The 15,349-nt window shown below is 46.8% G+C and overlaps 1 long non-coding RNA gene across 1 annotated transcript; it reads right to left on the reverse strand.

The window, feature by feature from the left end:
* Window positions 1-3,023: 3,023 nt before the first annotated feature.
* On the reverse strand, window positions 3,024-7,059 carry LOC144219427 (uncharacterized). The gene is made up of 3 exons (XR_013331410.1): window positions 6,374-7,059; window positions 6,043-6,254; window positions 3,024-3,109 (listed from the first exon to the last, which is right to left on the reverse strand). It is a non-coding gene; the product is annotated as an uncharacterized LOC144219427 (long non-coding RNA).
* Window positions 7,060-15,349: the final 8,290 nt, after the last annotated feature.

Here is a 15,349-nt window from a genome sequence, read left to right on the forward strand (position 1 = left end):
CCCGGAGGCCCGAGTCGGCTGCACCAGCGCCCCCTAGCGTCACTCCTCACCCCCTCGCGAGCCTCGGACACACTGCACACCCTCGGGGCGCTTGCTCTGTCTTCAGTGTCTGTGTTATAATTTGAGCTGCATTTCAATTATAGCTCTGTTTTTGTCCCCCCCACTACCCTACAGGTTTGGGGACGGCGGGACGTGGACCGTCGTCCGCCGTGATATGTACACTTCACGTGGGAGCAGGATTTCGGACACTGTCCTCGCTAATCATGTTTTGAGAATTAAAGCGTGAGGTCGAGCAGGTGGGATGTACTTGCGGCGGACAACACGCAAGCCGGCCCCGCACGGCCCGAGCCCGGGGCTGGTCCCGCCGGGCCGCGCACCGCTCGTGACTCCGGGAAGCAATCCCCTCGAAACGTCCGCGTCTCCAGATTCGGCAAAGTGCCCCCCGTCCGTGCCTCAGAGCGATATGGATATCAGGTGGTGTTAGGGCCTTGCAAGTGATTTGTGAACTGTAAGGTGGTGCCTAATTTTCAGGCAGCATCATTAAAAAATACTGAAAAATAGTGTTGGGCTTTTAATAAACCGTGCCCGTGTTTCATTAACTCCACTTTGAAGAAGACGGCTTTAGGATTAAAGGAGCTTGACTCAATCAGGAGAAATATTTGATCTCTTTCTTTTTCCCCTCCTCCCTCCCCCTCCTCCCCCATTCTCTCTCCTTCTTCCTCGCCTTCCTCCTCTTCATCTCCCTCTTCTCTCCCTCCTTCTCCTTGTAGGGAAGGACAAATTCCTCCTCTGCCTTCCAAGGCTTTCAGCTGGTTCAAGAGTTACATTTACACGAGACAGGTTACCAGGAGGAAAATCTCCAAGTTTTCTGTCCTGCACACAGAGGCCCAATAATGACATTGAGACCAAAAGAAATGGCCAGACAAGCAGTTTTATACTTTTGAGACAAAGAGACAATCACTTTGTGGGGAATTAGCAGGATAAAGAAAACAGATGTTTGGGATCTTTAATTAGTAAGGAATTCTAAGCAGAAGTTGGGCAGAGGTAGCAGATGAGGAAAAAGTAACAACATTTGTTTCTAAGGCTTTCTCTGCTTCGAAGCTTTTATCTCTGGTGATAAGGGTGTGTTTTTACTTCTCAGCACAGGGAGGGTACCATCCACAGGGGAGATTTACTTCCAGCTTTCTGGGGCACAGAGGAGGGCCGGGTGTCCTTGCAGCTGCTGTTTCTTAGGTAACTTTTATTTAAAATAATCAAAATGCCAAAGTGAGGAACATTTTGGGGTGGTCTGCCCTTGCTCCTTATATTCTTTTCCTTCTTTTTCTTAAAATCATGTTACTCTCTCTTAAATACAGAGAACAGACTGAGGGTTGATGAGGGGGGCAGGGGTGAGGCGGAATGGGGGATGGGCACTGAGGAGGGCATTTGTTGGGATGAGCACCGGGTGTTGTATGGAAGCGATGAATCTCAGCAATCTACCCCCCAAACCAAAAGCACACTGTATGTACCGTATGTTAGCCAACTTGACAATAACTTACATTAAAAAATAAATAAATATTAAAAAATAAGATGATATAAAAATAAAATAAAGTGGAGACCAAAGAAGTGAAAAAAAATCACATTGCTGTCAGATCCTTGTCATGAAGCATCTTAAAATACCCTCCCTACATTGGGGCATGGGGTGGGAACACAACGATGGTGTGGTGGGCCGAGTCGACTTGCCTCCTGGATTCCACCCTCAGGCACATCTGCAGACCTCCCGCCACACGCCCTCCTCTGGGCACTGGACTGGACAGATGGATGAGGAGGGAGGACTCTACTCGCTCTCAGGAAGTGCTCCACATGGCCCCAGAGCAACACCGTCCAGGAGGAAGCAGAGGAAGGAGGCTCTCTTGGGCACCATATTCTCACCAAAATGGGTTCCCTGGTTAACAGCAAAGAGAGAGCCATGAGAGGTTGGTCTGCCTACCTCTGCGCTCAGTCTCCCAGAGGATGCAGATGCTTTCTGGGAGGTTCTGGTAGACAGGTTCATGGAAGCCATTGCACACAAATTTAAGGGTGAAATCTAGTATTCTTGGCTCTCTCTGGTTGATATATAATCTGTTTTACAGATATTAATGTTGTCTCTGGTGTATGGAAAAAGAAGTCTGTCTGGGGCACCGGGGTGACTCAGTCAGTTGAGTGTCAGACTTCGGCTCAGGTCATGATCTCAGAGTCCATGAGTTCAAGCCCCGTGTCGGGCTCTGTGCTAGCAGCTCGGAGCCTGGAGCCTGCTTCAGATTCTGTGTTTTCCTCTCTCTGCCCCTCCCCTGCTTGTGCTCTGTCTCTCTCTGACTCTCAGAAATAAATAAACATTAAAAAAAAAAAGAAGTCTGTCTACACAGACAACTCTTACCTCTGAATAAAGGAAAACTGTCGTTTTCTGGCTGAAGAATGAAGGAACCACAGACATGTTAGCATGCCAGCTAACCAGTGTGTTAGTTCAGGTTTCTAGTATTAGAGTAATTGACTCTAAACGGCCGATTCTCTCCTTATTTTCTACAGAAGGGCCACCTGCAGTCACTGGAAAAGGTTGGGGTAGCATCTTGGGTTTTGGTGGAATGTCCAGTATTTATGTAACATGAACAGGATGTGAACTTTCCATCACATACGCATAATGCTGGAATCTTCTGTGTTGAAGAAGATGGAGTGCATTCCCCTGGTAATAAAATGTAATTCCACAAAACACTTGTTTTACTACTGGTCTGTTATTCCATGTTTAGCTTCAAATGAATTCACTTTCCCTAGTTACCTTATCTGGGGGGAAGGGGATGGTATTTCCCACTGGACCGTCGTCTGTGGAAACTTGACTGTGAAAAGTGAAAGGCTCTACGTGAATGCCAGGGAGCGTATTTTTCTCTCAAGAAGGTAAGAGCAACATGGTCATGACTGAAGTGACATTGCCCAGCTGAGGTGCTCGTCACCAGCTGGTTGGGGTGGGTGGGTAGGTCAGCAACGTGGTAAGTACTGGACAGTCTGACGATACTGCACACGTGCATGGCAGTCTCTCTCTCATTTCAGTGAAGCACTGATTAAACATTTACCATCGACTGGGCACTGGGCCATAGGTCTATGTAAGGAAAATACAAAGATGTAATAACTCTCATTTCCTAATTTCTAGAAACTCACAGTCAAGATAAATAAAAGACAAAAAATGATATATATGTATACATACTCATAGACCTATACACAGTATATGTTATGTAATACATGACAATGTTTCTACATAAAATATTATGACATATGTACATATACGTGCCCTATTAGGTAATATACAATATATACGAAGTATGTATGATGGGTTTTTTTAAGTTTATTTATTTATTTTGAAAGAGAAAGAGACAGAGAGAGCAAGGGAGGGGCAGAGAGAGAGGGAGAGAGAAAATCCCAAGCAGGCTCCATGCTGTCAGTGCAGAGCCTGATGTGGGGCTCGAACCCACAAACTGTGGGATCGTGAACTGAACCAAAACCAAGAATTGGATGCTCAACTAACTGAACCACTCAGGCGCCATGATATGTACACTTCACGTGGGAGCATGATTTCTGAAACTGTTGTCATCACGTGCCGTTCCCCCTGTGGACGTCTGTCCCTGTGTCTCCTCTCCCAAGGACACCGGTCACTGGATTAGCGCCATCCTGAGGTGCTGTGGCCTCATCTCAACTTGATCTCATCTGCAGAGAACGCATTTTCAGATCAACCCACATCCATGGGTACTTGAGACTGGGGCTTCTCCGTATCTCTTTGGGGGCACAATTCAGCCCACGCTGGCATCTCAGGGTCCCCGAAGCAAGGTTAACGACCGAGGACTCGTCGGTCTGTCTCATTCCCTCTCCCCTTCATGGCAACGAGCTCTGTGCATCTTACAGTACATTCTACGAGTTTGCAAATGACCATCCCCAACCCTGTTGGAAAGGTTTGGCTGAGGCATTATATGAATTGCAGATTTTTTTTTTTTTTTTGGAATTCAGATTTATTAAAAAATCCCCTTTGTAGGAATCAGGATACAGAATCATTTTTTCTCTGCTCTGTTCTTCCACACATTGTGATGGAGATGAAAAGGCAGTTTATTTCAAGTGAAGTCAACAGAAGCCAGGCCTGACCTCAGCACAGTGCAACCATTCGCCACCTAATTATGCACAGAATGTTCTGGGGCTGGATTTTCTTCAGTCATTCCCAAAGTGCCCAGGTAGGTTACAAAAGGTCCTTATCTCCATCATAACAGTTCATTATTACAAAACAAAGAAGCCAACAGCAGCAACAACACACCCTTTGCCTCCCTGGGTAGAGCCGTATGTGAGAAGGGGAAATATAAACCCACGGAGCATAATGAAGGATCACAAGTTAAGGGTGATTTTGAAAAATCGGAGATGAGAGCTGTGGCTCACGGCCCTCACCGAGATCTCAACTGCTTCTCTTTCCTTCAGCGGCACGGAGGCTTGCAGGCCGAGTTTCCGTGGGCGCAAACACCTCAGAGCCCCATGCTCAGCCGACTCTTTCACCGGGGGAGAGGCTGGTGGCCTCCTGGGGACAGAGCAGCGGGGGCTCGCTAACCTGCCTCCTGTGCGTCTCCCTGCGGTAGATGCTCTAGTGGCAGAGATAAGCCGTGTGTGGGTGGCCGGACTGGCCAGCAGTTTACTGTGTCCTTACTTCACAAGCTGTCCTTGGGGACAGTGTTTCCACATCACTACTGACATTCTAATTCAAACTTCACCTCGTTATTTTGCCTTGGCATATGACGTCCATTCAGCGTCGACCCTTCCTACACATCTCTGAAAAATGAGACTTATTTGACAAGAACAGAAAGAAAAGGTGAAGGTAAATGGTTTGCTTTGATAAATGAAACAGATAAAGGGACATGGCTTGACATTCTTTATAACTGGTATTAATATGAGTGCCTGGGTGGCTTAGTCAGTTGAGCATCCAACTCTTGAATTTGGCTCAGGTCTTGATCTCAGGTTCATGGGATCAAGCCCCATGTAGGCTCTGTGGTGACAGTGGAGCCTGCTTGGAATTCTTTCTCTCCCTCTCTCAAAATCAATCAATCAATCAATCAATCAATCAATCTCTATAGGAGCTCTTATGGAATTTGTGCATTTTAGAAAACTTACAGACACAACTGAAGGAGACCATCTACTCTAATCCTCTTCCCATGTTTTCCCAGGCATTTAAAAAGCATTTTTACACGTTTACATGTGCTCTTATAGAAGACAGAGGCATCTAGAAGAGCAGTTGTTAAGCATTCAACATTGTATAACATCATCTAATATTTTCTGTCAGGACCATATTATTTCTTTTTTTTTTTTTTTAAGTAGGCTTCACTCCCAGCAAGGAGCCCAATGCAGGGTCTGAACTCAGGACCCTGAGATAAAGACCTGAGCTAAGACTGAGAGTCAGACACTCAACTGACTGAGCCACCCAGGGGCCCCAGGACCATATCTATTTTTTTTTTAACTGTGGATTAGGGTGTCTGGGTGGCCCAGTTGGTTAAGCATCTGACTTTGGCTCAGGTCATGATCTTACGGATTATGGGTTCGAGCTCCGAGTCGGACTCTGTGCTGACAGCTCAGAGCCTAGAGCCTGCTTTGGATTCTGTGTGTGTGTCTCTCTCTCTGCCCCTCTCCCACTCACAGTCTCTCTTCGTCTCAAAAATAAATAAACATTAAAAAATACTGTGGAGATGAGTCATTGACCAAGCAGTTCTGAAAAATAAACATAATTTTAGGAAAAAGTACATATTATAGGAGTTTAGTTTTTTGGAAGTCTGGTATGTTCAGTGAGGATAAAGTGCGAGAAAAGCAAGTTGCCATCACATGAATACAGAATTTTGTTATAAAAATTCTTTTATCAAGTGTTGAATTTTTAAATACAGTTTCTTAAAACGTTGAATCATGCCTCTGGGAATCAGTGAGGTAGCACAGCAATTTTTGTCGAAGTCCGTGAGTGTGTGTGTGTACGTGTGACATTCCCTCTTATAAATAACACAGGAAAATGGAGCAGGTTACCTCACATCCCCTTTATCACAGATTCTGCCTGCTGCACAGACTGCCACTCCCAGGGATGCTCTCTCGTTCTTGGGTTTGCATCCAAGTCACTTGACAGTGTTCTTAGATGTATTAAGCTGATTTCCAATATGGCGCTCCTTCCTAAATTCTCGCCTCTTGATAATGACACGCTGAATACCCAGGCATTGTGTGATCTCTTCCACATTTCATTTCTATGCAAAAATATGAAAATAGTAAGCAAAATATTCCACTTTTCCCTAACCCCGCATCGGATCAGCATTACCTCATTGCTTACTCAAAACCCTTTGCAAATATTTAAAAGGATACAAACCTTACAACATTCCTAGGGCTTTAAGGCTTTACTGTGACCCCAGCGCGTAATCCCTCCCCCTTCTGAGAGGTGGTTCTGCTGAAGAAACGGATCAGAACATTTCCTTCAGGACCAATGGGCTGGAATTCGGGGCCTGGCTGTGTGCGTCCTACGCCCCGCACTGCTTCCTGGGAGCTGGTGACTATGCTGGCGGGTCATCTCATCCCAGGGCCTCAGGTCTCTTAATGAAGGTCACGTGCAGCAAGTTCCCCGTGGATCCGTTAGCGCCGTGTTTCCCTTGATCACAGAAGCTTGACTGTTGAACCAGGCTTATCATGTCACCCGAACCCATTCCCAGGCGCCTCGGGCTAGTGTACTTGCCGGAATGAATCCACTGCCTCAGGTGACGGAGGCTCGGGGATGATGTCCACGCACGATCCCACAGGAGACACAGCTGTTCTGCCGGCCACACCCCCTTCCAGAATCAGCACTTCCCAGCGTCCAGCTGCCCGAAGTTCCAGGGACACGTGTTCACAGGCCTTCCCATTCCCAGTGCCGTTTGGGTTGGGTGACACTTGGAAGTTTCATGGCCTTTCTGGGTCTTACAACTTAATGTGAATTAAGGCAAGTATGTGCGTCCCCCGGTTGTTCTGAGCGTAAAATAGAAGAGGTGCAAGAGACATCTTTAATGTAAACTAGAAGATCACTGCTCTCTTGCTTCCTTTTTAAAAATGTTTAAAGTTTATTTATTTTGAGAGAGAGAGAGAGGGACAGAGAGAGGGAGAGAGAGAGAGAGGGAGAGAGAAAGAATCCCTACCAGACTCCAGGCTGTCAGCACAGAGCCTGATGCAGGGCTTGAACTCACAAATCATGAGATTATGACCTGAGCGGACCCCAAGAGACAGGTGCTTAACTGACTGAGCCGCTCCCATGCCCTGTTGCTTCCTTTTTGATTCCACTCAAAGCTCTTCATCCAGGACCACAGGTCACGTCAGCTGTGGACACAGAGGAAAGTGAACCGAACAACTTGGTGTGCCCTCCACTTCCCTCCAGTCACTGTGAGGAGTTCTCCCCTGCCCTCCGACTCTGGCTCCACTATTGAGAGTGGCTGGTATACAGAGGTTTCCAAGTGTTTTCTCAAAAGTGAAGACCGAGGTGTGGAATATCCCTGCGGGCTCCGCCAAGCCCCTGTCAGAAAGTGGGAGTCTGGGAAACAAGCCCAACGGGGCAGGCACCTGCTGACTCGTTACCCTCCCCCTGACAAGAACCCCCTCCAGGTGTGTGTATAGGGCTTTGAGTGACCAGGAACTGATCAATCGATCTCTTTACCGTATGGAAACTTCCAGTATTCTGTAAGAAGGCTTCAAGACCCAAGGGAGTGGGGACGAGTAAGCACACAAATATAACCTTTGATCTCGATTTAGGAAGTCCTCAGTTGTCTCATCCAAAACGTGGCCACTTTCTGGAGGTGCCTGGCATCGTGGTCAGGAGGCATCTACTGTGAGTGGGGCCACTGAGTCACGTGCCATTTACCTCCTACTGCCCAATGCTGGGGGTTTAAAATGGAGCCAGGAAGCTCCTTGCGGGGTGGAACAGTGAACCCACGAAACCAAACTGCAAATATTCCAAGGACTCTGTGTGTCCCCCTGCAATGTGCTCTGGGGATGGGTGTTTGTTCACTGAGAGCTTTAGCGGCCAATTACGTCCAGCCAAGATGTGCTTCCTGCCACCAGCACCGACCCAGATCCTTTGTAAACAGCACACGCAAGACTTCTCCATTGTCATTAACACCCCGACTCATGTTCCCCGTGGGACACAATTTGAGCGGCTGTCCAAACCTGTGCTCTCCGAATTGCAACTCTGAGACCCCTAAAGACGTGCTTTTGCTTTATTTCAGGTCTTCCTCTTCGCCAATGGCCGTGGAGAAGCTTGGGGCCGAAGCTTGGGGCCACTGTCCCGGGGCAGAGGTGTCATCTTGTGCTGGTCACCGGTGGGTGGAGAAAGGAGCCATTGTAAGTAATGAGAGTACAGGGTAGATCGGAACACAGTACAAGTAACGTTTTGTGAGGCTCGTGCTGCTGGTACACATGTGTGATGTGTGCATGTGAGAACGGGCCCTACCTGGATATTTCTCTTGTCCACTGTCCCATGGTACCCAAGTGTCCCTTGTGTAATGACAGGTGAACAGGAGAGTGTGGTGCACAAGCAGCCGGTCACAGTGGACCAGGTCCTGGGACTCGGGCTTCACCCTCCACCCTCCATGTCCCCAGCTCAAAGACACACAGGGCTGTTCTTCTCAACATTTTGGAATCCAGGCGCATCTTACAGTGGATTCGTACACTTCATGGAGTTCTTTTCTATTTGTACTCTGGAAAGTCGATAAAATGTCTCAGAATCACTGCGCTCTGAAAATCAACAAAATCGAGTGTGTTGCGTACTGAGCATGGAGCACAGAGCATTGGGAGATAAAACGAATCCCAGCATGACATAAATTCTACTTACTCCACGGGGAGAAATGGAGCTTCCCTCCCCAGGGATGCAAGTTGTATCAACCTCAGAGGAAGATGCAGACTGCTCTCTCTCCCTGGACCGGACTCGGGAGGCACTGGGGGGTGTGGAAGCAGGCTCCAGAAGATCAAGATTCTGAAAATCCAGCTCTCTTCATGTCTGTGTCTTCAAGAGGCCACTTACAGTTCATTTCAATTGTATGTCAGCCTCCTCTTTCTGAATGAGAGAACTCATCCAAGTGGCCGGTTTCCTTTGGTTGGAAATGTGCGTTATCTACTTCATGGTTGAGGACACAATGGCTAACCTGATGCACAGCCATTGTTTTCTTGTCTTATTTCTTTTTTAAATTGACTTAAAGATGCTTTGGAACCAGTCCTGGAGACAGAGGGCTGCTGGATTGAGTTGAAAGTTCTTTATTTGTGTTGCCAAGTTAGCTGTGAAAAATGAAATGCTGATTATAAATACTAGCAGGGTGTGATTATACCAGCTTCACAATCAATTCATCAGCATTATTTATTGGGTTAATTTGAAAAGCCTAAAATAATAATAAAAAAAGAAAAGCATAAAATATTACAGCATGGTTTTCTTCCACCCCTCTTTGATTGTCGTTGGTTTGAGTGTATTTCATGTATATTACTTTACTCTTTGTTTGGTGTTGACTTGGCGGGGGGGAGATAAGATTGAGCAGAATAGATACAATTTTGACCTATTTTGTCAGTTTGGATCCTTTGGGAAGCAGAGGTCAGGATGGAGTTAGAAGTCAAAGGGTAAGGAAGGGGAAGTCTGTGAGGGATAGAGGGGGGAGGAAGCAGGTGGGGATGGAGAGCTTCAGACCTCAGTGAGGACCGCACTTGTGGGAGGCCGGGGGCAGGGGAGGACCAAGCTGGAGGAGCCTCAGAGGTCACTGCAGCCTTGAGGACAGCCAGTAGGGGGGTCCCAGGGCAAAGGCTGACCTTTAGAAGAGATCTGTGCTGGGTCAGGGCTGTGTGGTCCCTGCGTTACAGCAGCCATGATGGAGCCACTGGGAGTCTGTCTGTCTGCTGCGTCTGTCAGGGGAAGGAAGTGACTCCCTAGCAGCCACTCTTCATGGAGGTTTAATCCTCAAGGACATTTGACTTATCATAGGAACTCAACAAATATTAATTGGCTTGATTATTTACCAGAGTCTAATGGTTTCAGAGGAATTGCATGAGTTTCTAGATTAGGTGGAATTTTCCGGACCTATTTTGTATGCATAACTTCCAAACATGGTTACGGATATTTCGTTTTGTATTTTGAAAGTTTGAAAATATTGGGGCGCCTGGGTGGCTTAGTCAGTTAAGCGTCCGACTTTCGCTTAGGTCATGATCTCACGGTTCATGGGTTCGAGCCCCGCGTCGGGCTCTGTGCTGACTGCCAGCTCAGAGCCTGGAGCCTGTTTCAGAGTCTGTGTCTCCCTCCCTCTCTGACCCTCCCCTGCTCACACTGTCTCTCTCTCTGTCTCCTAGAAATAAAAAAATAATAATAATAATAATAAAGAGAACCTTTCTCTAAAAAAAAAAAGAAAAAAAAATATTTTCTGATGTATAAAGCATAAAGGCATATCTTCGGAGTCCCCTGTAATCATGCTCTTGACAAAAAGTTACAGAACTAATCCAGGGATACATTTTCTTTATTTGAATAATTATTACAGTGTTACAGCTGGCACCACAGTCCCCTCTGAAGGTCACTCCCAGTGCCACGCCCTTTCCTCCTGCCCTATATTATCACTACTTTTTGGTTGATGAACTTCCATGTCTTTTTTCTATGTCTCCTGTTGTGCCCAATTCGCGAGTCCCCTGAGACCCACAAGGAGCTGACACTGATGCAAGTACAAAAGGGTCTTTATTACAAGCTCAACCAGGGGCTCATCTACCTACCAGTGTCGCGGCAGAAGGTGAAGCCCCAAACAATAACGAACAGGGTTTCTATGGGGTCAGGGACGGGGGTGTTACAGTCACACGTTGTACGTATAGCATCATCACATAAGCACCGATTACAATTGTACAGCACCCATGGCCACAGTTCTGACCATTCAGTATCTGTGAAGTGTTCATTATTTTTGGCGGGACCCCATCATGACTTTTGAGAATCCTTTGAAAATGACCAATTATGAGGTGAGTTCAAAGGGCCCACGTGGGGTTCAGGCAAGCGGTGAGAAATTGGCTAGTTTGTACAAAATAACTGTCTGCAGTTCCCAGCCCTGACTCAGACCACAGGAATGTTGTTTGATTAGCTGATCTGAGGGCGGTCCGAGGACGGCTTCAGCCTAGAGCAATCTGAGGAAACTGGCGCTACGTGCAGCCTGAGGTTGCTCTTAATGGAGGCCTTAATTTTAGGCTCTTCATCTCCCTGCACACGTATAAGCACACGGAACATGCGGTATTGTGTGCGAGGTAGCCTGGGTGTGTCCTAGTTTCTCTGGCCATTTGCCTATTGATGGGAATGAGGTCATTCCCTATCTTCCAGTGCTAAACCCCCTGCCTCAGTGCAACCCAGTCTGTCTTGATGTCGCTCCCAACCCCCTTATCCTCTTGATTTTTCTTAGAGAGCCCTCATCACGTCCTGACCTCACAGCACTTTCGGATCTGTTCACTCGGCGATTGCCTGTCTCCGCCCATCAGACGCAAGTCCCCAGCCCACCAGAGGGTTGGATGGTTTGTCCTAACAAAATCAATGGTTTGTGCTGGCCGCTGGCAGCCCGATGGGGATGCTCCTAACCACGGATGATGCTCGACACGGCTACACCACAACCCGGTTGGAGTGTCACAGTTGAGTCAGCCCTGTAGCCTCAGGCATGACCAAGGATCCCTGACATTCGGTCTGACGTTTCCGCCCCCCACCAGGCAAGGCTGCTCTTCGTCATGTCCACTCAGCCCTGGCTTGGTTCTTCATGCACCGCATGCCCCGGCCCCATAAGGGATCCTGTACCATCTGCTTTGCTTACCGGGACTGGGGCGCTCCTGCATTTCTTTGGGGTCCCTTTTCCCTTGGTGCAGGAGGCTGAACAGCAGGCAGCTTTAACCCAGGTTCCCGGTGGCCTCCCCGTGCCCAGGACAGTACCAGGGACATGCTTGGCACTTCGCAACTGTTTTGAGAATGAATGAACAAATAAGGATGTGAAAACTTCTGAGCCGCAGGTAAGAGGGAACTCACATTTTAGGAAATAGTTCCAAGATGCCCTTCAAGGTGGCTGGCTGTAAAGATGTCGGTGCTTAAGAATAATTTCCCTTCACGTCCACAGATCCTCATTATTTTCAGTGTTCTAGATTCTCCAGTCTAGTGGGAACAAATAAATCTTGTTTTATTGACTCTTCCTAAGTTGAGAATCATGACAGGTGCTTTTCGATCATTTTGTTTCCCCTTATCTGAATCGCCAGTTCATAGTCTCTCCTGTTCTTCTCCACTGTGGCCCTCATCACTTTCTGACTGACGGGGTTGGTATTCGTTCCGTTTTGTACCATACAGCCATTTGCAAATATGTCCCAATGTGTCACATGACTTTTATAATATATAATTTTTTTTGCTGTTTTCGTTTATTTTTAAACATTTATTTATAACTTAGGCCAAGTTCCCAGAGATAAGAATTCCTGTGCGTGGTGTATTAAAAAAGTGTCCCCCCCCCGGGAAAGGGGGGCAAGGAGCCAGGCAGGGGGTGCGTGTGGTTTCCTTTGGGGCCCGGCTCCTGCTCGCACCCCTGGAGCTCTCCGAGAGCACTAACCTCCCAGGCACCTGCCTGCTCTGGGTTAGGGGCTTTCTGCTCACAGTGCTGCCAAAGTCAAGTCAGGACAGCGCCGAAAGCCCAGACGTTTTCGTCTGCCTGCCTGTGCCAGGATTGCCCAAGGAGGAGGGAAAGGATCAAGGGCATCTGGGCACTTTGCTTGCTGTTTCGGTGAAGTCTGCCAGGTGAGACTTCTAACAGATCTCCTCATTTATTCCAGCGACAGCTCTTACTCCGCCTCTGCCTCTTTGCTGCTCCATTTGTTTATTGTCTGTCTGCTTAACCATCGCCCTTTAAATTCTTACAAATGACGCTCCGTTCTTGTTTCCTCTTGTTAACTTTCACGGGCACACGGTCCTGTTTCCGAGCTTCAGTCACTGCGGAGGTGCTCCCTCCCCCCGCTTCTCCTGACAACCTGCTGCACCCCTTCCTGATGAAAGTCACCTTCCAGAAAGTGCTGGAACAATAGAGGAAGCCAAAACACTACCAATCTTCCATTCTTTCCAAGGAGAGTATTCTAAAATTGCTTCTGTCCAAACAAAATGCATTAATTCTTCTGTGACGTGGTCGAAATTGATTTGTCCCTATTAAATGCGCTTTGTGCACATGCTTAATTTTATACCAAAGAAACCAATGCATTCATTTAAAATATTAATTTGTCCCTTCCTCTATGGCCCCAGCACAATCTCATGTCAGTCTTCACGTTGAAACGCCGTCTCCAGTGTCACAAGAAATATGGCTGCGTCATCAGAAATGGATTTCCAGAACACATTGTATCAGTTCTGTTTAAAGACTCTGCGGGGCTGCCTTTCAGAATTCATTTATGGATGTTCACACGCCTCTATTTTACAAATAAGGAAATGAACTTGTTCAGAGGGGCAGAGCGTGCCCGACCCGCGGCTCCGACCCGAGGGACTTGCCCCCAGTCGTGGTCCCGTGGTTCTGCGGCCTCATTCGTGGCCGCCCTTCTCTGCTTCTTGGTCTCTTGTGGGAAACACCCTTCGATTGTGTCTTTCTGATGAATCTGAAAACCCTTCCCTAATGTCCCATGAAAAATCATACCCAAACTAAGTGGAATCCATCTTTTAATCTGCTAAAAACTGACATCATAGTTCGCCTTCCCACCCAGAAAGTGGGGTGTCGATCTCGGTATTCAAGGCTTTTATGTTCTTCAGTAAACTTCGGTCACTTACTGTATAAAGGTCATGCCTCCTTTCTTAAATTTGTTTCTAAATATTTTATGTTTTCGTTTCTATTGTAAATAGAAATTCCTTATAAATGATGCATTCCAGGTTACGGATGGTATGGAAGAAGGTAATTGATTCTGGGTATATTTATTTTATCTCTTGCTCATTCATAAAATTTTTATCAGGTCTAAAGTTTCCTAACAGAAATATAAATAAAACAGAAAAATAGACCAAGATCTACAACAGCTCATTCCAGTGCCTGCATCATGTCAAGGGATAGGGACATTGCAAGGATCTCACAAAAGGGACTGGAATTCAGGCCTCCAGGGAATCAGAATGTGAGCCCCCCTGTGCTAGGGAGGAGAATGTCCCCCAAAGATACCATCCAGGTCTTAATACCTAGAGCCTGTGAAGGTTACCTTACATGGAAAAGGCTTCTTTGGGACCTTGAGATGAGATTATCCTGCATTATGCTGGTGGGCCCTAAATGTAATCACAGGCATATGTAGGGGCTTGAGGGCAGACCATCTCAAAATGTTCCACTTTGACATATTGATTATTATTGTTGTTGTTGTTATTATTTATTTATTTATTTACTTATTTATTTATAGAGAGAGCCAGAGCAAGCAGGGGAGGAGCAAAGGATGAGGGAGAGAGAATGCTAAGCAGGCTCCATGCCCAGCACAGAGCCTGATGCAAGTTCAATCTCACTACCATGAGATCATGACCTGGGCCAAAATGAAAAGTTAGATACTTATCTGAGTGAGCCACCCAGGTGTCTTGGAATATTGATTATTTATTTATTATTTTTTAAATTATTTAATGTTTATTTATTTTTTGAGAGAGAAACAGAGCATGAGTGGGGGAGGGGCAGAGAGAGAGGAAGACACAGAATATGAAGCAGGCCCCAGGCTCTGAGCTGTCATTGCAAAGCCCGATTCAGCGCTCGAACCCACAGACCATGAGATCATGACCTGAGACAAAGTCGGATGCTTAACCAGTCGACTGAGCCACCTAGGCATCCCTAGATTATTTTATTTTATTATTTTTAAAAAAATTTAATGTTTTGTTTATTTTTGAGAGAAAGAGAGAGAGAAGAGAGAGAAACAGAGCATGAGTGGGAAAGAGGCAGAGAGAGAGGGAGACACAGAATCTGAAGCAGGCTCCAGGCTCTGAGCTGTCAGCACGGAGCCCGATGTGGGGCTCGGTCTCATGGACTGTGAGATCAACACCTAAGTTAAAGCAGACACTTAACCAACTGAGCCACCCAGGCGCCCCTTCCCCTAGATTATTTTAAATAAAAGTTACCTAAGAAACAGCAGTTGCAAGGACACTCGGCCCTCCTCTGTGGCCCAGAAAGCTGGAAGTAAATCTCCCCTGTGGATGGTACCTTCCCTGTGCTGAGAAGTAAAAATACATCCTTATCACCAGAGATAAAAGCTTCTAAGCAGAGAAAGCTGTAGAAACAAATCTTGTTACTTTTTTTCTCATCTGCTACCTCTGCCCAATTTCTGCTTAGAATTCCTTACTAATTAAAGATCCCAAACATCTGTTTTCTTTATC

The sequence above is a fragment of the Crocuta crocuta genome, unplaced genomic scaffold (assembly GCF_008692635.1).
Source record: "Crocuta crocuta isolate KB4526 unplaced genomic scaffold, BGI_CrCroc_1.0 scaffold89, whole genome shotgun sequence".
NCBI classification, from domain to species: domain Eukaryota; kingdom Metazoa; phylum Chordata; class Mammalia; order Carnivora; family Hyaenidae; genus Crocuta; species Crocuta crocuta.